General features: G+C 43.2%; 1 long non-coding RNA gene across 2 annotated transcripts; it reads right to left on the reverse strand.

Annotated features, from left to right (window-relative positions):
* Positions 1-571: 571 nt before the first annotated feature.
* LOC110257052 (uncharacterized) lies at positions 572-17791 on the reverse strand. 2 transcript variants are annotated; one of them, XR_002339219.2, is made up of 3 exons: positions 17672-17791; positions 7139-7267; positions 572-4779 (listed from the first exon to the last, which is right to left on the reverse strand). It is a non-coding gene; the product is annotated as an uncharacterized LOC110257052 (long non-coding RNA). The 2 variants fall into 2 exon arrangements; XR_014830451.1 differs by having other exon boundaries at positions 1367-4776.
* Positions 17792-26871: the final 9080 nt, after the last annotated feature.

The raw sequence follows: 26871 nt of genomic DNA on the forward strand, positions 1-26871 counted from the left end.
GAACATACGTTTCACTTACAATGGCTCTTGAGCCCCACATATTTTTACATTTATCCATCCGGTTTTCTATTTCTAAGGCATGGCTGAAAAACCATTAGGACTGACTTCTCCAAGATGCATGATAAGAGATATACAGTTAAAGTGGAGACCCTTTTACTCCTCAAAACACATGAGCACCATGCCACATGCCCACTAGTGACCAAGGTTTTCGTGCCAATTCTTCCAGGGATGAGTCAGAATCTCTGCACAAGTGTAAGAGACAGAGGTGAGGAGGGCATGCATTATTATTCAATAAACCCTTGCACCTCAAGACTCATCCCACAGGACGTCAGGCCAGTCAGTCCCCTTCATTCCTGCCAGGCCCTGTCTGCCACTGGCTGCTGTGGCTGATGTGTCTCTGCAGAGCCTCCAATGGGCTCACATGATCACCATTCAGATATTTTACCTCATGAAAAGCAACCTCTTTACTACAGAAGTTGCATCTTTTAAACTAGGCCTGAAAGGCCAGTGGAAAGAAAATCCCTCTCTTGGAAGAGGCGACTCCCCAAATCACTCACGAGACGCGGTCTTGATGCAAACAGCAAGAGGATTTTTATTCCAAGCGCGCTGGGGCCCACAGTCGTACACCACGCAGGGGTAGAGGACTGCGGCCCCGAGTGCGGAGTCAAGATAGTTTTTATGGGATTCACAACAAAGCCTGGGGTTCACAGCAAAGCCCGCGCTTCACAAACCAATCATTTCAAAATATCACAAACCAATCATTTGCGAACCCGTGCTTCGTGGACCAATTAGTTTTAATTTGTTCTGGAGTTACGTGTTTGGGCTTGTTCCTGGGAGGGGGAGACATATTGTCGCTAAGGTATGTTTACCAGGATTTTCAACATTTTATGGCGCAGCCGATCTTACTGGGGTCGGTTTAGCGATTAACGTCCCCTCCTTTCATCTTATGCAGGCAGCTTTACAGAAGCCAAACAATCAGTTAGGGACCCTCTTCGCTGTTATCTCAAGCAGTTTCAAGAAGTTTCGTGCCTAGAGACACGTACTCAGGTGCCTATTTTCTCTTTCTTTTTCTTTTCTCCTCCACTTAGTTTTGTACAGAACAGAAAGCAAGCCCTAAAACAGCAAGAAGTATGGTCTTTTACCTATAGGGAACAGGGTCCGGAATTCGAGGGCATTTAGAGCTTTTTATTAACTTCCTGGGTTCTGGGGGGGTCAGGTTGCATTTTCATCCTTTCAGGCCGTCAGGAGCAAATCCTGTGTCAGGGACCCCAGAGTCTCTAACAGAGAAAACATGTCCTGGCTTCAAGACAATATTATTGCAGGACCCCTGGTTGCAACAGGGCTCATCTGGGTGAGAAATAGCCTGTTTTTATCTTTTTTTCCTTTTTTTTATTACTCAAATGAATTTAATAGCCTGTTTTTAGACCCTACAGGACAACACCTGAAATCTTTGTGAGCTGGAGTTCCCATCGTGGCACAGCGGAAATGAATCTGACTAGGAACCATGAGGTTGCGGGTTCAATCCCTGGCCTCACTCAGTGGGTTAAGGATCCATTATTGCCCTGAGCTGTGGTGTAGGCCGGCAGCTGTAGCTGTGGCCCTAGCCTGGGAACCTCCAAGTGCTGTAGGTGTGGCCGTAAAAAGCTAAATAAATAAATAAGTAAATATTTTTTAAAAAGAAATATTTGGGAGTCTATATTTTTATACAGAATCCATTCTAACAATGTATTAAGCTTTGTCTCCACAAAGTTTACCTTCAAGGAGAAAGACAAAGAAGATTTTAATTTTAAAGTTAAGCTGCCAAAGGCTATGTAAAAAGTATCTATGCTTTGAATGGTATGTGTGACCATGGATGGGGGAGCCGTGGGTGATGGTGAAAGTTGTTCACTGAAGTCTGTGCTGGGGATGAGCATGGGAATTTCCCCCTTCATTGGCCACCTGTTAGGTCTGCCCTGGATACCATTTTAAAACACACAGGAATTCCTCTGTCTATACCCACAGACAGGAGAAACAGCCTCAGTTCTTCAAAGAGCTGGCTCCCTCTAGTGGCCAAAGATTTTTTTGAAAATTCATAAGCCTACAAAAGAGCTTGGGTCTACTAAGAACACAAAACCACTGCATTTTGGGGGGGAATATGTAAATAATCCTAGAATTTGGAGACATCTTCATAACATTTAATTGTATAAGTTTCCTCACTATAAATCCAGGAATGACAATACAATTTCAAAGGGTTAATGAAAAAACTAATTGGAATATCCTCACGTGAGATCACCAAAAGAGTGAAGTGCAGCTGGGAGCTGATGAGGCCCACACACTGGCAAGATGCCGGCATTGACACAGGAACGTCTAAAGGTCTGAAGACCATATGGTATAAAATGGCTATTTCAGATGTGGCTCTTTGTGAATTCTTTGCATAGGGATAGTATGCATCTACAAAGCCACTTCAGCTTCTCAAAGTCAAAGGTTAATGCCCTGGGAAGGTGAAAATCTACTTTAAAGTTGCTGGTGAAAGGTGGGCTGGGTAGTAGTAATATAGAACTGTGCTTATGGGTTTCCATCGAAACAAGATGCAGCTGAATCAAACCTAGGAGTAAACTTACCCTGGTTTTAAGCCTGGGATGAAGTCCGAAAGGGTATTTACCATGAAGGCAGAGAGAGAATTTCAACAGCAAAACTCCAGAAAGACTCAGCCAAAGCAAATGGCTCCCCACAAAAGTCAGGTGGGAGGCCCAGCTCCAGCGTCACTGTGCACCAGTGTGGCACATACCCAGAGTTGTCCAGCTTGGGAAATGAAAGTTATTGTAATTCATTCAGGAAATGTATCACCCTTAAGAAACCCTTAGTCGGCACCGTGCAGCGATTGGGATCTTTGGGGTTTAGTGAAATACAACATCACGCTTTGCAGGCCCAAAGCCTGTAGTTTATTGCAGACATAGTTAAGAAAAGCCAAAAATATAACACTGCTTCAATGGGAGGCTCAGCCTGGGGCCCCCTGTAAGCAGTAACCATGGAGCTGCAGCCTCAGCCACTTGAGCCTCAGTGTTTCAGCAGCCTGGCAGTGGGGGCAGCCGCTGCTCACACCTTCCCTGTGGCAGTGCCTGTGGCAGTGCCTGTGAACTTGTCAGCCTGTGGCTGCTGCCTTTCAGGTGGAGCAGGGGAGGCTGAAGGAGAATACAGCCTGGGGAGGGCTGGGGTTGTCTGGAATGACACTCATTGTTTTCCCCCTTCTTCTCCTGGTATGAAGGACTGGGCTCCCAGCTCAATGGCTGGAAAAGCCTCCCTTATCTTGCTTGATGGGACCCATTGTGGAACAGACAGAAGCAGAAGTATCCCTGTTGTTACTTTATCAATTGCTTTAAAGGCTAAGAACTTGTAGAGCCATAGAATCTGTAGAGCTGGAGGGGACCAATGAGGTCCTTTAATCCAGCCCTCTCATTCTGCAAGAGAAAAAACAGATTTCACATGCCAGTGTGCTAGCTCCTGGCCAGGCTTAGGGAGAAGGGCGGGACCCTCCCTGCTTCAGATGGGGAGGAGCGCTGAGTAACTACAACGTGCAGGTCCGTGTTCGTACATCTGCACTCCATCTGATTTGAGTCTTCTGAGTCCACATTGGATTTACTGGCAGGTCATTTCTGAATAGGGAAAATTCTGATAGTATTCTCTCTCTCCTCCAGGAGAGCAGTTAGGGCATGATGCTGTAGCAAAATGACTTCAAATTCAATGGCTTAAAACAATACAAATTCATTATCTTACTGTTCTGGATGTCAGAAATCCAAAATGGGTCTCACAGGGCTGCGATCAAGATGCTGTTAGGGCTGCCTTCATTTCTGGAGACTCGGGACGATTTTTTTTTCCTTGACCTTTCCAGCTTCTAAAGGCTGCGCACATTCCTGTACTCCTGGCCCTCTTCCTCCCTCCCCAAGGCCAGAAACAGCAGTTCAAGGTCCTCTAGTCTTCACAGTGCATCACTCTGACTTTCTCTTCTGCTTCCCTTTTCCACAGTGAAGGACCCTTCTGACTTCACTGAACACACTCCAGTAGTCCAGGGTAATCTCCCTAGCAATATTAATTGCATCTTTGCCACATAACCTGCCTTATACACAGGATCCAGGGATTAGGGCGTGGACATCTTTGGGGGGCATTAGTCTGCCTATGACAGGGCACCCCAGTTCGTCAGGAGCAGTCCCTACAGCTGACTTTTGACATCCAGTCTTCACTTCTAAAGATTTGAAGTTTCTTGGTTTCAACTGTTTGCAAGTGATGATGTGGTCTTCAGACACGGAGGCCCAGGCAGTTGTAAAGACAAACCCCATGAATTCTCCAAGATCAAGTACAGCTACGATGAGAAAGCTGCTGGACTGCGGAGTTCTGTGACTGATTGGCAATGTCTGCCTCAGGTGTGGCAATGTCGTGCAGACACACGTTCTCCCCCAATCAAGCACTATAAGTCCACTTCAGAGCAAAACAGCATATTCAGTCTGTTACACACATGGGCTTCTAGAAGCTCAGATCCAGAAGTTCAGGGGTCAAGCAAGATGGTCACTGGAGTGACTTCTTATCGCCCCAGGAGCACAGCAACTTCCAGAGTCAGGTTCCTGGGGGCACTGATGTCCCATCCTTTCAACTAGGTCAAGTTGAGCATCTGATACAGACCATTAAGAGTCAGGTCTGTCCTTAAATAGGGCTATGTTCTGCATGGAGCAGGTGCAGAGAGTACCTTGTTTCCTCTTCCTGTTAATGGAGATTCCAGAAATCTTAATGACAGGTTTGTTGTTGCTGCTGCAAAAGAAGGAAAGCTGGCTGTGTGGGCTTAGGTGAAGCTCGAGACCATCTATCTTTGGGGTGTGGAGAGCTCAGTGTACCCCAAGAGAGAGGGACAGGGAGCCACTGGGCTCCAACAGGCCTCTCCCACCATATCTTAAGTTGAATCACTCTGCTGCTGGTTCCAGACTCTCCCACCGGCTCATCTGGATCACCAGCCTGCCTCCGTCAGCTCCTGGGCCTCCAGCTCCAGGTCATCAGGACTGACTCCCTCCTCACACTGCAAGTCAGAAAAGTCCAGGGAGGGATTCTCATGGGCCAGGTTCACACAGGGAGACCCTGGGGACCAACCACTGGGACCAGGGCTATGGTGGTCTGATTGGCCTAACTTGGATGCAATGCCTACATGTGGCTCACTTATCTCTGAGAAGGGACAGACCTGAGGACCTGAAGCTGCTCCCTGAGGCCCACTGCTATTTATCCAGGCCCCTCTTGGAAAATGGGCAAAGTGACCACTGGTTATTCTCACTGCAGCCACCACCCCATGAGCCAGGGCTAGGCATGGGAAGTGGGGAACAGCCCTCGGATTATAGGGTGGATACAAGGGTCAGAATCATCAAAGTCCCCGAGGACTTAAGTAATGGAGTTGTGTCCAAAACACAGAATATGAGACAGACAGCATCACAAAAGAGTAGTAATAATCATAAAAGAAGCAGTAGTAGTGGTGGTAGAAAAATAATAATACAATTCATCGAGCAACTACTTTATACCAAACATATAAAAAGTACTTTGCACGCCCTATTTCTAATCCTTCACAGCCCTGCAAGGTGGGTGCTATTAGTCCCATTTTGCAATAAGAAAATTAAGATTCACAGACATTAAGAGACACCCCTGCAGCCTCAGAGCTAGTAACAAGTACACTAATACTTAATATGCATGATTGTATTAGGTAGTAATTGTTTTAATAAATTTCTAAAGAATTAAGTGAGATACTATATAGGAGGAATCCTTGTAAACTACAAGCATAAGGCACTGTCATTAATACACTGTTTAAATTTACTAACTTTTAACATCAGGGGCATCAGTGAGGACAGCCAACAAAGCTGCCACTAAAGTCACGAAGCCACATGGGAGCTGCAGGAACTGGGTCTTTGTTATATTTTGAAATGTCCTGTTCATGATTCAGACATTATTAACTTAATTGTTAAGTTGTAATTGAGTTGCTCAAGTGAGAGTTTTGATCAGCCCCCTATGGACCAACTGCGTGGTGAATCACTTGCCAGTTGTACTGTATGGAGCTTATTTTAGGTTTTAAGAGACTGTACTGTACATAGGAGGTATGTTACCTTCTCCTTATTTGTATGTTTACCATACACGTTGATATTTGAAATGTTATATACTGGAAAGGCCACTTATATTTCTAAAAGAGATCGGATTTTGTGCAACATTTATCCCTTGAATTTAAAATTTCCTAATTTTATTTTTTATTTATTTTTTTAATTTCCTAATTTAAAAAAAAATGAAAAACGGCTAAAAAAAAAAGGGAAAAAAAAACCCAAAGCTCTCCAAAATTCAAGACAAAAGCTTGATTCCTTGATTTAATCTATTTTTTATTTTTTCAATTATTTTAGAAAGATGAATAATGTTCAAGATATTTCTATAACATGACCCACCTTTACACTCCCAGATGGTTTTCAATTCAACAAGTCATTACTGAGTACGTCCCATGTCAGACATCGTGCTAGGCTCAGGGGACTCTTGCCCTTGAAAAGTTCCGAGGCAGTAACTCTCTACAAACTATGACTATGTAGATTTTTATGTCAATGACAGCTCACTGCCAGCATCTAATTTCTGAGCACTCCAACATAACATTCTGCATGAGTTCTCAGACGACTTGGTGGGTTTGAAGGGAAATGCTCCTATAATAAGGAGGTACACGGATATAAGAGGAAGAAGCACCTTCTGTGTGAATTTATGCTCCTGAATATGGAGCAGCAGGAGAGGAGAGCTTCGGAGACCGAGTGGGCAGAAAACAGAGTGGGTGACCCAAGATTTTGTGAAGAAAAAGGTGGCCATCCGTGAGTCTGGCAGGTTATCTATCTGCTTAATCCTCTGCCCAAAGCGGAATGCTGGCAGTCTTTGCTTGACTGCAGCTAGTAACAGAAAACCAGTTATTTCTCTAATTAACTACACAATATTAATGGACTATAAGCTGACGAAAGCAAAGATGCCTGAACATTCAATGGATTATAGCTCCATTTGAAACAAATAAAAAATACTTAAATGTAAATTTACTTAGTAGTTTTATAATTATTGTCTTAACAAACAGTCTTATTTCCTAAATCATTCAATGACTACCAAAGTAGAGGTCACTTACTTTTGGGAGGACTTTTTTTTAAGTGTTGTATTAAAATCACCACTGGGAGGGAAATTGAGCCATATGCCTCTTGAACCTGGAAAACTTTCATAATCTTTGGCCCAGTCATTTTCTCTTTAGGAATCCAATCTAAGGAAATAATTAGATATATAGAAAAGATTTATGTATAGATACGTTCATATCAGTGTGGTCTATTACAACAAAAATACTGGTTATAAAATTACATTTATTGATAGGATTGAATACTGAGAAATCATTAAACATCATGTTTTCAAAACAATGTTTTGGGAATATACAGTATAATGTTTATAAAAATAAATAGGATGTAAACCTTTATAACAAATGTCACATGTAAGATAAATATTTATTTTATTTCTATGTATTTAATAATATATATTATGTATACATACATATATACATAGTGAAAAAAGCTATAAGGAAATATACTAAAACGCTAATAATAGTTTTCTCTAGGTAGTAGGATTATGAGAGGTTTCTGTTTTCTTAATATTGCTTTTCTGTTGATTCAGGTTTCTCACATAAGCCTGAAGATCTGCCAAGGAGAAAAGAACATGCTGGCCGGACTGACAGAATTTGGATATTCTAAAATAATAAACTGACATTTTTAATTTCTTAAAATAAATATTTAGTGGCAATAAAAAAAATACAGTCTTGATGAAAAATTTGGCAAGTACAGAAAATAAACAAATCAACGAAAGAATCATCCAGAATTTCAGCAGTTAGATGGAAACGTTGTTATTAGATAGAATGCAGAGCTTGACAGAGTTAGTGGCTTTGAGCTGTGCCATGGAGTCCTGTGTTTGCCATGCAAATGCCTCAGGAGATGTCACAGTGGAAATTGGGGATCGACTGGGGCCTCCAGTCCGGGCAGGGGGCGGGGCGGGGGGGGTGCAGAACAGAACCTCCTTCCCCTTTTGGTCAATTCATTTGCATATTAGACTTTCACTTAATAATTCACTTGAAGAAAGTCTCCATGGAAAACTACAAAAATAACATTCCAATATCTCCTCATCAAACCTCTTCCCTAAAGCTAAACGGTTAGGTTGTTTCCAGTTTCCTCTAACACAATGGAAGGCTGCGTGAATAACTTTGTATAATAATCTTTGCCTAGGAGTTCCCACCGTGGCTTAGTGGAAACAAACCTGACTAGCATCCATGAGGCTGCGGGTTCGATCCCTGCCCTTGCTCTGTGGGTTAAGGATCTGGTGTTGCCATGAGCTGTGGTGTAAGTCGCAGACTCAGCTCAGATCTGGCGTTGCTGTGGTTCTGGTGTAGGCTGGCAGCTACCGCTCTGATTCAACCCCTAGCCTGGGAACCTCCATATGCTGCAGATGCGGCCCTCAAAAAAAAAAAAAAAAAAAAAAAAAAACAACTTTGCCTATATTTCTGTCTCTATAATTGAAATTGCAAGAAAAGGGTATGATCGTTGTCAAAGCTCTTGATGTTTCCAAGCTGCCCACACAAGGTCAACCTGCTTATACACCTATCATTCTGCCCATCTTGCCACACCCTTGTGCACTGAGCATTTTTTATTTTTAAATCTTCGTTAATTTTATAGATTTAAGATACAGCCCCTCATCATGCTGGCCCATTTTAAAGAGTGGGTTTCCTCCCCTTTGGGTACCTCTTTGGAGAACACCTCCTTCGGCAAAATTCACGGTTCCTGTGAAGAGGACACAGGCACCCCTTCCCTAGATGACCAGAGCTGTCCAAAGAGGCTTGAACATGTTCTCACTGGATCCCAGGCCAGCCCCATAACTTGACCTCAGAGAGAGCCAAGCATGTGGAGTTAGGTCCCCCTGAGAAATAGCAAATACCAAGTTTTAAAGTCCCTCTTCCTTCCCAAACACTCTCTAGAACCACAGAATCTCAGAATGATCGGGTGTCCTGGTTACACAGATAATGGCTCTAAGCCTTGAAGGGGGAAACAAGTGAACAGTTAATGGTACAGCCAGGAAGAAACCGGGGTGTCCTGGGAGTCTCAGCCCCATGTTCTTCCCACCACTAGCCTCCAATATTAGAGGCACCTAAGAACCGTCAAACAGCAGCCAAAGTGAGCTCTGGTTCTTTGTCCTTCTAGCTGATGACACTCTAAGAAGGGTCTGTCCTCACGATCTGGACATAAAAACATGGAAGGTTTCCTGACCCAGAGGGGCGAGTGGAAGCCGAAATCTAGCTCAAGTGCAGGGGTAGGAAGTAACAGTAGAAGGAAAACAAATTTGGAGAGATGCTTCCTAAAATTGGCGGGTTCTTAGAACTCAACTTTAGAAGTCAGCCTTTGAATGGCCGCTAGGCGGAGCTCTATTTTCAAAATAAAGTTTAATCCCTTGGCTCTGACCTGGCTTTCAGCTCAAATGGCCTTAGCCTGACAATATCAAAGGCTTATTGCAAGGATTTGCTCACCAAACCCACTGGCTCCCATCCAGATTTCACGCCAATCTACAGTCTAAAGTATGTAGGGCCACCATGAGCTGAACTTTCCCCTTTTCAGTGGAAAAGGGATTATTGTAGATTATTGTCTTAAAAATACAACAGAGAAACAAATATTTAAAACAGAACCAGGGGAGTAACAAAAAATGTATTTATCTCCACAACTGAGAATTTTAAAAATGTATTTAAAATATACTCTAACTGGAGTTCCTGTGTGGCTCAGCAGGTTAAGGATCCAGCATTGTCACTGCAGTGGCTCGGGTTACTACTCGTGGCACAAGTTCAATCCTTGGCTTTGGGCACAGCCAAAAAATAAACAAATTAAAAAAAATAAAATATACTCTAACTTATAAAATAAGTACTTAAAATATATTAGTAAAATGTAAAATACACATATATTTTATATAGAGTATATATTTAAATGTATATCTACTGTATTTTATATATAATTGTATATATTTTATATTTAAATCTTTCTGCTATTGAGTGATAAATACAGTTTGTAACTCCAATTACATACAAAACACTTGTTAAATATATTCTGTATTACATTCATATGTAATCTACTAAATATATATTTTATATAATTTTTAACATATATTTAAAGTTATCACTGTGGCTGAGTGATAAATTATGCTTACTAACTCCTATGGTTCTGTTTTTCCAATAGTAATTACCAAAAACCCTGGAAAAATGAATAGCCTTTTTATTGACCCAATCAAGTTTTTTTTTCTTTTTTAAATCTATGTTTCTCTAGCCCATATTTGTTCAGATATAGTTGAAAATAGGAAAGAAAAGAGGGAGAGATTAAATTTAAAGAGAAACAGGCACTGCCTGTTGACTCTCCCTTAATTTGGACAGAAAGCACAGACGGAAATAAGAGTCTCTTGTAGCTATGAGGAAGAAAGGCTTCAAATAGTCTCAAGGAAATATGAAAATATATGGGAGTTCCCACTGTGGCTCAGCAGAAAGGAATCTGACTAGCATCCATGAAGATGCTGGTTCAATCCCTGGCCTCTCTCAGTGGGTCAGGATCTGGCATTGCCATGAGCTGTGGCGTAGGTCACAGACGTGGCTCGGATCTGGCATTGCCATGGCTGTGGTGCAGGCTGCCAGCTGCAGTTCCAATTGCACCCCTAGCCTGGGAACCTCCCTATGCCATGGGTACAGCCCTAAAAAGCAAATAACAACAACAACAAAAATGAAAATATAAAACTCTGCTTCTGTTTTCCTTTAGTGCTAGTTCTTAGCAGACAGCTGATTGAGAACAAGTATATCATTAATAATTATTTATGCTACCTTGAAGGAAATCACATCAGTGTCTCACATTTTAAAAATAATAATACATTTTTGGTTTTTAATGAGATCTGATCAGCAATCCTAAAATGCAACTTTTCTCAGCCACCCAGAGAAAAACAAAAACAAAAGTTTACTCCATCACCAGAAGAAGGCTTGACAGACAATCAGACCTCATTAATGACACAGCAGACAGAAGTGGGTGGAAGAACACCCACCAATGGCCTTCTCCTCAGGCACATCCAGTCTTCACTTCAGGAACTGAGACCACATAAAAAAGGTCAGAAGATACTCCAACATCCCTGCAGTATACCCCCTCCTTCCAGGACCCAGAATCTAAATTCCGAAACCTCCAAAAAAAAAAAAATCACACAGGATTTCCTCTTTGAGATACCACTCCCCTCCCCACTCCCCTTTTAATCTATGTCCATTCAGCGTTAGGAAGAACTATAAAAAACAAATATCCTGGAAGTTCTCTGTGGTGCGGAGGGTTAAGGATCATGGCACTACAGTGACAGCATTGTCAATGCAGCAGCCCAGGCCGCTGCTGTGGCACGGGTTCAATCCCTGGCCCAGGAACTTTCATATGCCATGGTGATGCCAAACAGAACAAAACAAAACAAAAGCAAAAGAATCATGTGCAGAAAGTAGATGGGACTCATCATATTTTAGGAAAAACGGTCCCCCAAAAGTAATTTCTCTAAGTAATAGAAGGGTAGGAAATATATCGTTTAACAGTATATTAGAAACCTAAGTTCCCCATATACTTCTTGGACTCAGAACAAAGTATCAAAGAACCAATCTGATAAGGTCAGAGAAGCTGGCAGTCTGGTAAAACAGAGCTTCTATAGGTGAAAGTCTGACAGAAATTGGGAACAGGAGCTCGAATTGTCCACCTACACTCTGACTGTTGGTATGAGAATGAGATTCTAAACAAGTGGACCTGGCTACAGACAATCAGCTCACCCCATCTCTTAAAGACTAGCTCTCTACACGTCGCTTCATTTAAGGATGAACAAATAAGAGGGGGGACCCTATGGAGGGTGCTAACTTTTAAAAGCTATGAAAACTAGGAGAAGGATTTTTATCTCTTGATGATCCAGAAGAATTGTTTCTCTAAAAATAATCTACAGCAGGATCCAGAAGGTTCAACAAATGCGCATTCCCTATAGGATATAAAAAGATATAGCCTCTATTAAGCAAGAGCAAGCAGCCATAAAGAGTAAGTGAAAGTTCCCATTGTGGCTCAGCAGGTTAAGAACGCAAAATAGTCTCTGTGAGGATACACGTTCGATCCCTGGCCTAGCTCAGTGGGTTAAGGATCCAGTGTTGTCAAAAGCTGTGGTGTAGGTCACAGATGTGGCTCAAATCTGGTGTTGCCATGGCTATGGCATAGGCCGGCAGCTACAGCTCTGCGAACTTCCATATACTGTCTTTAGGTGTGGTCATAAAAAAAGAAAAGGAAGAAAAAGTAAAGATGAAAACAGAGTGATAAACTAATGGTTTTGGCAAATATTTATTAAGAACCCATTTTGAGTCAAGCACTGTGATGGGGTTAGAGAATACAGAGATGAGTGAAACAGACATAGCACCATTTTGATGTAGCTTATATTGGAGGGTTAGCCATAATTTTAAATGTGACACTTTCTATGAAGAAAATGAACAGGGTGCTTATTTGAGGAATAACAGGGGCTACCTACTTAGATAAAGTTGTCAGGAAAGGCTTCTGTGAAGGGGTGGTATTTAATCTGAGTCAGCTATGAAAAGAGCAAGTAAAGAGCATCACTGGCAGAGAAAGCAACATGTCTTAAGGTGAAAAAAGGGTTCTGTGTGCTTGAGGAACTATAAAAAGACCAATGTGCCTAGTGAATGATCCAAGATAAATTAGGAAAGATAAGCAGTGTCACCTCATCTAGGACAGTTACAGCCAGGAAAAGCAGCACTTTACAAAAGGAAATTGAGTGTGAATGTATATGTGGGTATATACATGTGTATATGTACCTATTTGTATAGATACATACACAAATATAAATATGTTTAAGTATATGCATAGGTATTAATTGTTACTGTATAGAGAAGGAACTAGAAGAGACAATAGAGGCAGCAAAAAGGCAGATGATCAGAATTCAGGGATGAGATGACAGTGCCTTGAACTGAGGTGATGGCAGTCAAGGTGGGGACAAGTTGACAGTTTAAAGAAATATTTGGAGGTTGAAACATATGTAACTACTGATGGACCACAGGAAGTCATGAGGGACAGTAGGGCTTAAGCATGACTCAGGATTCTGGCTTGACAACACAGTAGATGAATATGAAAGGACAGTAAGAGAGACTCAAAATGCAATCGCAAAACTAAAACCACCCTGGGGGAAGTGAAGAACTGAAGTAGCAGAAAATAGAAGGTAGGATGTGAAGGGCAAATTTGAGAGATTCTTCCAGAATGTAGAGAAAAAGAGAACAGAGATTAGAGAGATGACAAAGATGACAGAGAATACAAAACTACCTTCTGGATAACTGGTATTTCTAAAGGAGATACAGGAGTTACTGAATAAAAACAACAAAGAAAACAGAACGGTTTCCTGAAACCAACAAAACTTAAGTCTAAAAATCTTAAAAACCAAGGAAAATTAGAGTCCAACATCTAGATATTCCCTTGAGAAGCGCTTGCATTTACAAAATAAATAATCAGATTTTTTAAGTTATCTGCTGAGAAAAACACAAAATCCGTGTCACCTTAAGACTTTTGCTCCAAGGCAGTTGTTACCAGAGGCAATGGAACTACATCTAGAGGTTTGAAACATAGCAAGTATGACTCAATAATTCCATAGCAAGCCACTATTGTCGCTCATATGAGAGAAAAAAAAGATATTAACACATCTGCAGAGCTAAGAAAATATACTCTCCACATGTTCTTACCCCCCCCCCACACACACGCAAAAGTACTCAACCCCTCTCTAACAAGGGGTGATTCAAGAATGGAGCAGTTATGATACAGAAAAGGTGAGTGAGAATATTTTAATTTAATCATAGAAGTAAGGCTAAAAAGTGTCAATTTTCAAAATAGAAAGTGAATGAAATGCTGTTTGAAAGAAAAGTTATACAGTGAAAAATACAGTATACCACTAATATAAATCTATCTAAAATCCCAAATATCTACAAAAATTGGGAAAGGTGAATGAAAATTTTGACAGTGAGTGAAAATAATCTGACTTGTTTCACATAATTTGCATAATTACTATGAAGAAAATGAATGGGGTGAGATTAGCAGGCAGAACTACTTAGATGAAATAGCCAGGAAGTGACTCTCTAGAGTATCACAGTTCCCTGACTCATCTGCAGGTGGAGCTGCGGTTTTAAAAGAAGGACAGAGTATTTATATGCTGATCTCATAGTATTTAATCAGTTACAGGACTGACCCACTAATATGACACAACTGGAACTCATAACCAAGAGAAATGAGAATTAAAAACGCTGTATTCCTTAACTCAGCTTTAGCTGACAAAGAGGTGGTTTAAGAAGACAGAGTAGGAAGCTTATCCTTCATCTCATAATTAAAACAGGGAAACATTTGGTGAATATTTACAAAACTGTTAGCATCTCATACAAGTTAGATCGATATTTATTCTGTATCTTGACCTCATAAAGTTGAAGAGAATATATGTTTACAAAGAAGAGCAAAGAGTTTTATGTAATATTGAAAAGTTTCCACAGTTTCAAAGGCAACTGGCTTACAACCATTATACCATGAATATTTACTATAGGAAACTACATTGGTTGAAATTTGTTGTAGAACATTGCTTATTCACATAATATTATAAATAACAGTGAAATTAATATTCACTTGGATCAGGGGTGGGCAAACTTTTCCTGTAAAGAACCAGATAACAAATATCTTTGGTTTTCAATGCTGCCACCACAGCATGAAAAGCAGACACAGAAAATACAAAAAAGAATAGGCATGTCTGTGTTCCAATAAAACTTTATTTAAAAAACAGGTAGCAGACTGGATGTGGCTAGGGGCCACAGTTTGCTGATCACTAATTTAGATGATTCTTCTAAATCAGTCCTCTCTGTAGAACTTAATCCTCTAGCCATCACGCTCTCTGCCCTGCCGCAGTCACTTTCATGATCCCGTCTTGAGCCTTGACATCATTCCTAACAACTGCCACCCCTCCATAACCTCAATTCATCTGCTCCACCCATGGACCATCACTTTTTTCTTTCTCACTCCCTCTAGAACCCTGACCATATAATCCTTTGAACCCACCAGGTCCTTCAACCCAATGATCCTGCCATCTCTACACTTGTCCTTCACCCACTGATGTCCTTCTGTCCTCCCTCCTTCAGTCGTACAGGAAATTATCATCTCTCCCTTCCATAAAACTTCGACTTTCTTGCCCCTCTTTCACTTTGTCACTCACTTGACAAAATTACAACTGTAGTTAAATCCAGCTCTGCAGATACTGTGCGGCTGAATGGTCCTGGAGAAAATCCCAAAGCCCCATTTGAATTCATGACCATAAATCTCAAGCAGGCACTTTCTGTGCCATTTTCCCAATCCAGTCAGTCTCCATTCTCTCCATAAACCTCCAGCACCATCTCCACCACCATCACAAAACCCAGAACAGACAAGGCTTATCATTTCACTGTAAAATTGGAAGCTATCAAAACAGAAGTTCTACAAATACATATAGGCTGCCCCGGCCTTTCCTCCTCTCCTGTACCTGCTCCTGCCTAAGGTTACTGCTTCCCTGTGGGCTGGATCCCATGACCTCTTACCTACTTAAAGATACCACTCCAGCTATTTCCACCCTCTTCCCCAGAGTCTCCACAGAACCATTGCTATGAGTTTTAGTAACTATTTCTCCAATATCCACCTAGAGCTAACTCTCAGTCATTCTGGGTGGGGAAGGAGGAGGAAAGACAGGTCAAGTAGAGTGAGGCTGTCCTTGTCCAATGTGCAGAACTAAGGCAGAGGGAGATCAAAGCTCCAGTGTAGCCCCAAGACTGCCCCACCCCAATGCCTCCAGCTTCCCAGGCAGATTCCGAAAAAAGAAAGTCCTATAGTGCCAGCTAAATTTACTTGAAAAGGTAAAGAGCTTAATCCAGTTTCCAGCAGCCTGAGGCCTATGACCTGAGCCCACATCAGACTGGGAAGACAATTCAGATGCTTGTTAAGCCCATGCTCACTTACTTCTAAGTTTGTGAATATCATTACCTTTCATCTTCTTGTGCCATCAAACAATCTTTATAAGAAAAATTCTTGATTGTCTTGACTGAATTCAGTGGGAGAGGATACTTTTCTTTTCCATTATTTGCACTGGGATAGCTCAGGTAATATAAATGCTCAGTGAGGACAGGTGTGGTGGCTGCAGGATCTGGGTGAACATGGGGTGCACCCAGGTGGGGAATGGGGAGAAAACACAGCTAAAGCAGGGGAGGGGACAGGGAAGGTCCTGGGTTGAACTCCTCCCCACTGGATTTGGCTCTCCCATGCTGGAAAGGGGAGGGCCTCTCCATCCACCAGAATTCCAGGAGTCTTGTTATCAGATGGGAGACCACTGGATGCTCTGTGCACTGCCTAGAAAGTCCTCTGGGAAGTCAGGTGGGTAAATCTACCCCCTGGAAAAATGGCAAAGTGAGCAAGTTAACCATTGTCACATGTGGCCATGCTCTGACCTGAAACTGTGGGCACCCAGTGGCCACAAACTCAAGGCTTAATGCCAGCTTGGACATCTTATTGCAGTGCCCTATCCTAGCAATGCCCATATTTCAGATCCTCCTAGACCTTCAACCCTCCACCTCTGGATTCCTTATGTCCTATGTAGACAGGGCCTACTTTCTAGACTTGCAACCATATTCTGATAAATTCACCACAAGGTCAAATGAAGTCTCTGCAACCTTTTGTATAAGATATTTAGATTTTGTGTAAACATGCCCAGTCTTGAGAAGAAAAATGCTGAGAATTTATGGGTCATAAATTCTGACCTTAGTACCGGACATTCACCAGTGGGTCTTAGTCAACCCACACAGAGACCACCACATACATATGTCACAAAAATAACAGAAATGTGCTCTCAACTTCAAGGATGGCCACTGGAAACCAACAACCATGGTAACAACCAGAGGCACCCTGAAATGTGGTGGGTTCCACAGGCCCTGACACGGGCTTCTTCCTTCTTGCTTTTCTACTCCTTTTATTTTCGTTTTTCCCTCTTTTACTTGATTCCCCCTCATATTCTGGAATTATTTCTGGCAGACAGGTGCATGCCATGTGGGCAGGCAGGGGGTTTTCTGCTTTATTCCCAACTGAGCCCTCAGTACACAACCAAACACTGTATTGTGAATGAATGAACGAAGGAATGATGGAAGGAAAGAAAGAAGGAAGGAAAAGAAGGAAGGAAGGAAAGAAGGAAGGCAGAGAGGAAGGAAGGAGCTAAGGAACCCGGGTACGTTGTCACCAGGAAGGTTCCTCACACTTCTAATGCCCACCACGGTTGTAGGCCAAAGACTATCATTCTCTTGAAGCCTCAACGGAGCATTAACAACGGGTAATTGTTTTTCTAGAATCTCACCCCTCCTCAACAAGTCTTCAGTTAGATGAAATAAAAACTCCCTTTGTAAATTTATACCTTTGGGTACCATCCACTCCTGAGTCACTGCACGCCAAGACCAAAGCTTTGATTCTTGGGATGCTTCAGAGCTCAGAGACTTTGGAGCGCACACAGCTTCCTGCGCGGCTTACCGCTGCGAATCTGCACAGAGCCTGTAAGATCATTTTCTCACCTACAGTTCTGTTCCTCCAGAGCCACACCTACTCAGTCTCTCCACTCAGCGGAGACCCCATAATCTTCCACAATCAGTGGTTGTCGTAAATGTGTAGCCGCAGTGGCTGTCGTAAAGTGCAGCCGTGTAAAGTATGGCTGTCTGTCGTAAGGTGTAAAGTATGGCTGTCTGTCGTAAGGGCGGGTGCGTTCCCCCACCCCCAGCACTTTAAGTCAGTTCTCCAAACTTTCCCAGAGCTCTTGCTGGGCGCGTTGTCTTTCAGCACAAAAATGAACATCCCCGAGGGGGCATCTGGGCTTGTACCTGACCAGACACTGATTCAAGTACTTTCCCTGCGTTTTCTCCTTAAAGGAGAAATCAAATTCTGGTAAGAACCTTTTGTTATTAACCACTTCACAGATGAGGGGACTGAGGCTGAGGTGGATTAAATGACTCGCCCCACATTGCAGTTACTGAGTAGAGGAGTCAGGACATGAACTCAGGTCTGCCTGGCACAAAAATGTGTTCTCTTAACTTTTACAGAAACTTCCAGATGAGGCAATAAGAGTTACAGGTGCGTGGATTCTATGTGCTCAATACAGGCACCCTGCAGAGAACAGATGCCTCCCTTGTAAACATCTTGCTTGTAGAAACTGCTGGCAAAAAAAAAAAAAAAAAAAAAAGAGAGTTTTTACTTCTGCACTTTTTGTTATAAGTATGTAGCAAACCATCTATATTTAGCATAAATGAGTGTTTGTGAGTGGTCCCAGGAATCTAAACATGTATTTTGTTTCTAAGTTACAAACAACTAACTACCAAGGGAATTTTGGTCTTTAGCCTGTTTTTTATACCAGGTATTCTCTCAACTTGTGAAAGAGGAGGAAAGAAATGAGCATTTATTAAATGTACCTTATCTGCTACCCACTTTACAGAATGAGTCCATCTAATCCCATGACCCACCTCAGTTTATAGGTGAGGAAATGGAAGCTTGGGCACAGGGAGTGGCAGAATAAGGAGCAGAATCAAACTCCAGAGCCAAAGCCAGGCTGTTGCCATGGCTCCTCTGAGTTGACGGGCACCCTCTCCACTCTGAGCATTCTGGGGCAGGCCTGAGAGTGGGCTCCCACTCTTCCAGACACCCCCAGCAAGGAGGAGTCACGTGGCCAGGGTGCCCAGCGCAGCACAATCCTGAACACCAGCTGTCTGTGTTTAGCTAGGGAGCTTTGCTTGAAAAACTGCTGTTGAAGATACTCAGTTTGACAAGGACCACCTCAGGTGAGTGACAAAGATTCTCTCCTGGACCAAACGCTCAACCTAGCCAGCTCCTCAACCTTGCACTGTAAAGACTGGGACAAACACTAACCTAGTTTCTGACAGCTCGAGACTGCATCCCTCGGTGACCCTAACTGCCCCATAAAGTGCAAGCTTGAGAAAACTCAAGGCTGCCCAGAAACCTGACTGCTTGTTCCAGCCAACACCTGAAGACAGGGCCCCATCTCACAGCTCCGTGGAAGAATGGAAGGCTAACTTTGGTAACTGCCAGTAAACAAACCCAGATGGGTTTCATATGGACCACCCACCCCTTCTCACTTCTTGTGATTTTTCACTTCCCTGACTGCTGAGCCCCTGTTCACCCCCTTCATTGTCCTTCATTCTCTCTTTAAAATGCTCAGTTACCTTTGTAAAATCAAAGTTGATTTCAGTTCACTCTGGACTCTTCTTGTTACAGCATCCTTCTCACTTTGACTAGTGTCCATCTATGTTTATCTTTGCTGGGATGGGCAGAGATGCCCTTCAGGGATGGTCCCTCCACTGCCCCCCTCCCCAACCCTTGCTGCTGCCCCCACTGCCCCTACCCTAACACTAGTCCTAACAGCCACCCTCCCTGGCCTAACTCCCCCCACCCTCCTGCCTCTTCCTTCTCCTGTACCTCTTCCTGGGTTTCCACTTCCCATTTCCAGGAGGAAGAGCAGGAGTCACGTGAATTGGGCTCTGGCATGAAGTAGAAAAGAGTTTCAGCCAAACGGATATTTAGGTCACCGAAACAGTTCATCTGAGCCCTACTATTTCAAACCCTACAGAGAGTAAGGGCTTGGAAAGAAGCAGCACACTTCCGAGAGCCCAAGAGCTGGGTGCTGTGGAGAGAGAGGAGGTGTTTCTGGGAGCTCAGGCCTCCAGGCGTTGATGTTGTTGGAGACCCTTCAGGGGTCAGCGCCAAGACTGAGAAGGAAGAGACTCCAACTGGGGAAGGAAGAGCATGCTGGGGCTCTTGGCCAGCTTACAGGGGAGGGGTCTTCAGGGCTGGCCTCTTCACTTCACTCTTAGCTGCCTGCCCTTTACAACCACTTCATGTATCTGCAGACGAGGTGTCAACTGGGAGTTTCCATGGGAGTTGGGTCATCTCCAGAGAATTTAGTGTTTGCTCCCAAGCCGTGCACAAGGCCAGAGACATCTACTGTTTTCAAGTTTTCAGAAGAAGAGTTGGGTACCTTAGGTTTTGGTGTGGCATTGCTCTAGTTTGTGATGAATGTCAAGCCCAGCACCTGAGCTAGGCTCTTTCTTGTGAATTTGGACATGTACTTGGAGTCTCTAGACTGAAAGGTATTCATTGTAATGTGAAATTATTGGAGTTATAACATCCAAAGTATCTCAAAACTTGAAAATAATACTTGGAACATTTCCTGTTTTTATGTTTTCCCAGCGCTATTTTGGGCCAACAGAGGTAGCATAAGAAGTGGAATTACGTAGAGATTACATGCAAGTCCTGAAGAATTTTGGGACTCTTTCTAACACTTTAGGACCCATCTCCCTGCAGTATTACAAAAGAAATATAAACCAAACTCCAAAAGCAATGAGAGCAAAGTCATCACCCACCTTGGCAAAACTTCATTAAAGTTCACTAATCCGAGAAAGTGCTCAGCCAGAATTTCCCATCTCTCTCTCTCCCTTCCCGTTTCCCAAGTCTGTGAGTTCTTTTCCACCCAGGGGAACCTCCCATTTCTCTCTTTGCCTGCACTAAGCTTTTCAATTTTTGCAGCTTTACATATTATCACTGAAAGGGAGGAGAAAGAAGAAGGTCTTTCTACATGGTCTTTCTATACTTGTCTCTGTCATATAGGAATTAAATGCACATGTAACAATATCTTCCCAAGAGAGACTGTTTTACTTAAAGAGCTAGCAATGTAAATTCTTGACCTTTCAACACAGAGTTCTTCTAATTTCTCAAGGCATTTCTCCATGCTTTTCTAGCAACTATGTGCATTGGAAATCTCCTGCAGATCCTCTTAAAATGCAGGTTTGGATTCAGTAGTTCTGGGGTGGGGCCTGGGATTCTGCCTTTCTAATAACCTCCCAGATGATGGCCGATAATGCTGATCCTGAGACCTCACTTTGAATAGCATGGTTTAGACTACCTCATTTTTTCTATCATGCCCCTGGAAACACTGAAATAGAGTCATTACAATGATTTTCATCACTGGATGTGTCATTTTATAATCAGGCAACCTAAGGAATCCTAGTCAGCCTGTGATTTCATCTCCTCTTACCTTTGAGCTGGAGTTCTCTGGCCAATGGATAGTCTGTTGGGGACGGTGCCATGTGGGACCTTTTCTAAGACAGAGACATGTGGGCAGAGAGACACTAGTTGGGACATTTCTACACAAATCTTTAATAAATTGAGATTCTGGCTCCTGTTTAAAATAATGTCCTGAATGGGTTTCTTAGAAGATCCAAGGACCCTCGGTTTAGGCCAGTTCTCAGAGGTCACTGGAGCAGCAGGCCAGTCCAGCATGAAAGGTGTGTCCTGTAGAAAAGGCAAGGATCTTGGTCCCATTAGGGGAGCCACTGGACCCATCTTTCACCTGAATCTGTCCAGATCTCATTAACACAACCTCCCTCATAGGCACGAACTAAAAGGGAAGTTGGAGGGTTCAGCCTGTGAAGGGGACTGTGGGGCCTGGGGGCTGAGGGCCTGGGACCAGCAGTCTGATGTCAGTAAAGAACAAGACCTCGGAGTTGTGATCCAGCTGCTGGCCCAAGAACATCCAGAAGGGAAAAGCATTGGCCAGCTGCATTCTTAACCCGAAATCAAAGCGCACCGTAGCTAAAGGGACCTCAGAGACCATCTGGCCCTGAGCCTCCGTTTACAGATAAAGAAACTCACCTCCAGGAAGTTGGGTGATTTTTCTCAAAGTCATAATATTAGTTGGGGCTTTTAGCTATCTTTTGAACTCATGGTCCTGAGCTCTTTACAGTTGAATATGTTTTTTCTCACATTAATCAACTCTCACACACAAAATTAGGTGTACAAGCATTTGTTCCCAAGAGTGAATTCATATTCTGTTCCTGAAACTCTACAGACACACACACAAAAAAAAGTCAGCCAAAGAGGCCATCACGATGCCCCCAACTCCCCCAGAGCCCAGCCCTGGGGCAGCCGCAGTTTGAGGCAGACTTGGATTGTTCACACCATGTGTCTTTCCAACAGGGAGCTGATTCCATACCCAGGAGTATGTTTAATTCCCACAACAGGCCATTAGGTAGGTAATATGAATCCCATTTTACTAATGGGAAAACTAAGTCTCCGATGAAGTCAATGGCTGTAGGTCATATATCTGTTGACCTTGAACTCAGACCTGGGTCTGCCTTCTCCCAAATCCTATGCTTCTTCCACCCTCTGCCTGAACCTTCATCCACTGTGCCCTCCTTGAGTTGCCAGGAACATTGTCCAGAGGCTCTGGAAACGGGACTTATTTTTCATAAACACTGAGAGGAGGAGTAGCATCCAGGGGAAACGGGACCTGAAGCTTAGCTGTTGGGAGGACAAAGCAGGACAGTCAACAGAGAATGTTTGCTTAGTGCCCAACACTCACTGCACAGCTTTTCCTCTCTGCTCTTGTTTCTATGAAGAGATCAGATCATTCATGGTACTTTCCAGCAACTGTTTGAGGCTCTTGTTTTGATGAGCTGGAATGATAGCAGTTATGTGGGTGGTGGGAGCCCCCTTTCTCACTTTTTTTTTGCCTTTCCTGTCCTGACCCCAGAGGCAGTAAGTCACCCATAAAACAGCCCAAGAGTGTGTCAGGGCTGGGTAATACCCGGCCTGGTGCCACATCCCTGTGTGGTGATACCCAAGGCTTCCTGCCCTTTAATGACAAAGGCTGAGTGCCTGAGGGGAAAGGCAGTGCTACGGTAACGCTGACATCTGTACTACCCACTGATCACCAAACTGGGCTTTTGTTTGTGTCTGCAACAAGAGAGTCAGGTGCAAAAGATTTCTAGTGGGAAAGAGATTTTTCTCAAATTTTTAGTAGGTCAAAAACCAAATTAGATGGCCTAGATCATTTTCCTCATAGATAGAGAAAACCCCCCCTCCTTTGATGACAGCAAGGCTATAATCCTTGGCAGAAAGATGTGTGAGGTGGAGGAAATGGAAAGCCCAGAGCCTGTCCCTTCTAGAACTGAGGGGTTGCAGGAGGAAGGGAAGGAGATAAAGGAGGACAAACTCTGGGGCTTTGGTTTATCCCTACTCTCCAAGACCAGCTCTTTTTTTTCTTTTTAAAGGCTGAACCTGTGGTGTATGGAAGTCCCCAGATTAGGGGACATCACAGCCACAGCAACACCAGATCTGAGCTGCGTCTTTGACCAACACCACAGCTCACGGCAACGCAGGATCCTTAACCACTGAGTGAGGCCAGGGATCAAACCAGCATCCTTATGGATGCTAGTCAGGTTTGTAACCGGCTGAGTCACGACAGCAACTCTTCTCAGGACCAAAACTGGAAGAGAAGGGTGGCTGGAACCTCGGGGTTGGAAATCCATGTCTTTGGGCAGAGGAAGGGGAATTTTCAGGTCCTTGGGGAACATCAACCTTCAAAAATGGTAAAGAGTAATGGCAAGTGGGTGACAGATAAACCCAAGGCAGGGCTTCCGGAGTGCATACTAGAGTGGCATATTGGAGTGCAGCAGTCCTAGGTGCCACCAGAAGGGAGCACAGCCATGCTAAGAATGCCATTCCACCAACAAAGGATCTGAGATCACTTCACAAAAGCCTTGGTGATACTAGACATCAAGCAGCATAGCACCCTAAAGGGTCAGAGGAGGCCAGTAGCCCCTCCAAAGGACCAATGCAGGAGGTAGCCCAACCCGGCCACTTTGTTGCACAGACTAGGGTGTTAATAGTGGACCCAGAATGGATCTAATCATCCACTCTGCCAGGAGGCTGCAAGAGACACCCTCTCCTCCTTAACCAGGTGTATACCCATTCATGCCTTGTCGTCCTGGCATGATTATTAATGGTGTTCCCCTTCTCTTGCAGGCATGCGCTGAATTGATCTGGCATGTGTGGTTATGAAATTATATAGAATAAGGTGCATATTGTGATTCTGTGTACTAATTAGGAAAGAAAATCACCTGTACGTCTCAGGTTTCTCTGTGTTTGTACATCAGCAGAGAACAGGTTTGAAAAGGCACTGCTAACAGTGGCTCCCTGAGAAGTGGGTGGGGATATAGAAAGTGTTGCGTTATTTTATACACAAGGCTATTGCACCTGGTATGTGTGTCTTTTTAAAGGGTCCCATTTGGAGGATGAGTTATAATGGTCCCTCCACTCAGAATGCAGGCATTGAAGAGTCTGGGAAGACAGTAGAAACTGCAAGCTGGAGCATTTCTATCAAAGCATTTTTCTCAAACTGGGATGGTTTATGTTATTGCAAACAGACCAAACTCCACCAGATCATTCTAAGCAGAGTGTGGTTTGTTTTCCTATTACCTAGTGGGGGTGGGCTCAGAGGAAAACCAGAGGAGGCAGAGAAAAACAGCGTGAACATATTCTCTGCCCATCTGAGTACAGGATGAGTTGTTTTGTGACTGTGCTGGAGCTGCATCTGACTACCAGTTTTGAAGGACTGATTACTCATTTCTTCCAGTTGACAGAAATGATACTATCCTTTGGTGAGAACATGACCTACATTATTTCTCACTTTAAAGTTTGGCTTTTGGTCCACACTCAATCCCATAACCACTGCCAGATCCCAGCCAAAGAAAATGCAAGAGCCTGTCACTGTCACGCGGCTGCAGATGGGCTACAGAGGTGGCCATGGTGCCCATAGCCTTTGAAAGGTCAGATGGGGCTGGGCACCCACTTCCAGTCTAGAGATGCCTCTCCACGGACCCTGGTGGTTGGGTAGATGTTAGCTCTCGCCATGTGCGCCATGACAAGATAAAGGTTGGGAAGAGCCCCTGAGCATTCTTTCACAGCAAGTGAGGTCTTGTGAAGGGTGACAGTGTCAGTAGATGCATTGTTGGCAAATGGAAGGACACTGTGATAAAAGTTGCCCTACCAATGGCTTATACTTACGATTTTAAATGGAAAGGAAGTAGATCATGATTTTAAGTTGGAAAGCAATATTGGGTCTTTTCAGCAACTTAAATTGTCTTATTCATATTTTTGTTTTATCTGATGGAATTCCCATTGTGGTGCAGTGGGTTAATCATCTGGCTTGTCTCCAGGAGGCGCCAGTTTGATACCCAGCCTCGTGCAGTGGTTAAAGATCTGGCATTGCCGCAGCTGTGGCTTAGGTCACGGCTCTGGCTCTGATTCGATCCCTGGCCCAGAAACTTCGATATGCCAGAAAAAAAAAAAAAAGTTTGCTTAAAGGTTGAAAAATTAAAACAGCTTTAAGCTTAATAAATAGAAGTTATTATAAGTATTTGGAAAGGCTTTTCAGTCAGATGTGCTTAAAACGATATCTGAATATAAAAAATTTATAAAAAAAATTTATAAATGAAATCAGTGTTTGAAGGGATCCCATGACAAATGTAACTAGCCCCCTTAAATATATTAAATGCATTGTCTGACTTTTTTATATTCAGATTTCTTTTTAAATACTTCAATTGCTTATCGACTGGCTTTCCCAAATAGTAGATATTGTGAACCAAAAAAGAACTGTCACTCATCACCCAGTGTTAAAGGGTTACATGGCAGCTCACTTCAGTGGCCCACTGAGAGTACACCATGGGGCAAATTTAAATCAGAATGAGGCATTGGAAAAATCAGAATGAGCCATTCTGTGCTGTGGGTAAATGGCCCCTAAATAGTTCAGATGCTTATCTCAGAAAGAATTCCAGTGACTTAGGATTCTTGCATCTTCCGAAACAATGCAAAAGCACAAAAATCATTAACCTGAGATATGTGTACTTTTGATTAGCAGTAATCTTTTATCAAGATATATGCTTGACTACATGTATTTCCTCACCAAATAAATTCATATATGTACTGTTTCCTCCCCTGCTGCTACAGATCAGTTCCTCAGAGCTACTGAAAGGCAGTTTCCCTGGCTGTAGTCCCCAGTAAGGTAAACTGATAAGTCTTACATTATATATTAGTTCTTTCAGTCAACAATATGATTGTTGAGAATGCCCTTTACTAATAAATAAAATAATGGAATTTGAAAGTCGCACTTAAAAACGTAAAGAAGAAACAGCTTAGGAGTTCTGTTATGGCTCAATGGATTAAGAACCCAACCTGGTATCCATGAGGATGCGGGTCCAATCCCTGGCCTAGATCAGTAGGTTAAGTATCCCCCATTGCCATAAGCTGAGGCATAGGTGGTAGATGTGGCTCAGATCCAGCATTGCTGTGGCTGTGGCATAAGCCTGCAGCTCAGATTTGACCCTTGGCTCGGGAACTTCCAGATGTAGCCATGAAAGGAAAAAAGAAACAGTTTGTTTTTAAATTTTTGTAAGCTTCAGTAAGTTGAATACTAATTTTTATTTTTATTTTATTTTATTTATTTATTTTGTCTTTTCTAAGGCTGCACACATGGCATATGGAGGTTCCCAGGCTAGGGATCTAATTGGAGCTGTAGCCGCCAGCCTACACCAGAGTCACTGCAACTTGGGATCCCAGCCCCATCTGCGACCTACACCACAGCTGACAGCAACACCGGATCCTTAATCCACTGAGCGAGGCCAGGGATTGAACCCGCACCTCATTGTTCCTGGTCAGATTCGTTAACCACTGAGCCACAGTGGGAACTCCTGAATACTAATTTTTAAAACCAAGTGGTCCCTGAATAATCTTTTCGACAGAAAAGGACCCTCACCCCCCAAAATTTACCCTGACATTCCCATTGGTTTTTGAGTGGCGTGAACCTTGTGTAGAGCAAGAAGGCGCACGAGCCCAGCATCACTTCAGTTGGTAGAGTGAGCTTCAGTGAATG

The sequence above is a fragment of the Sus scrofa genome, chromosome 15 (genome assembly GCF_054392235.1).
Source record: "Sus scrofa isolate SSC_HxYL_T2T_F1_AM1 chromosome 15, Sscrofa_HxYL_maternal_Yorkshire_Landrace_v2.0, whole genome shotgun sequence".
In the NCBI taxonomy this organism is placed as follows: domain Eukaryota; kingdom Metazoa; phylum Chordata; class Mammalia; order Artiodactyla; family Suidae; genus Sus; species Sus scrofa.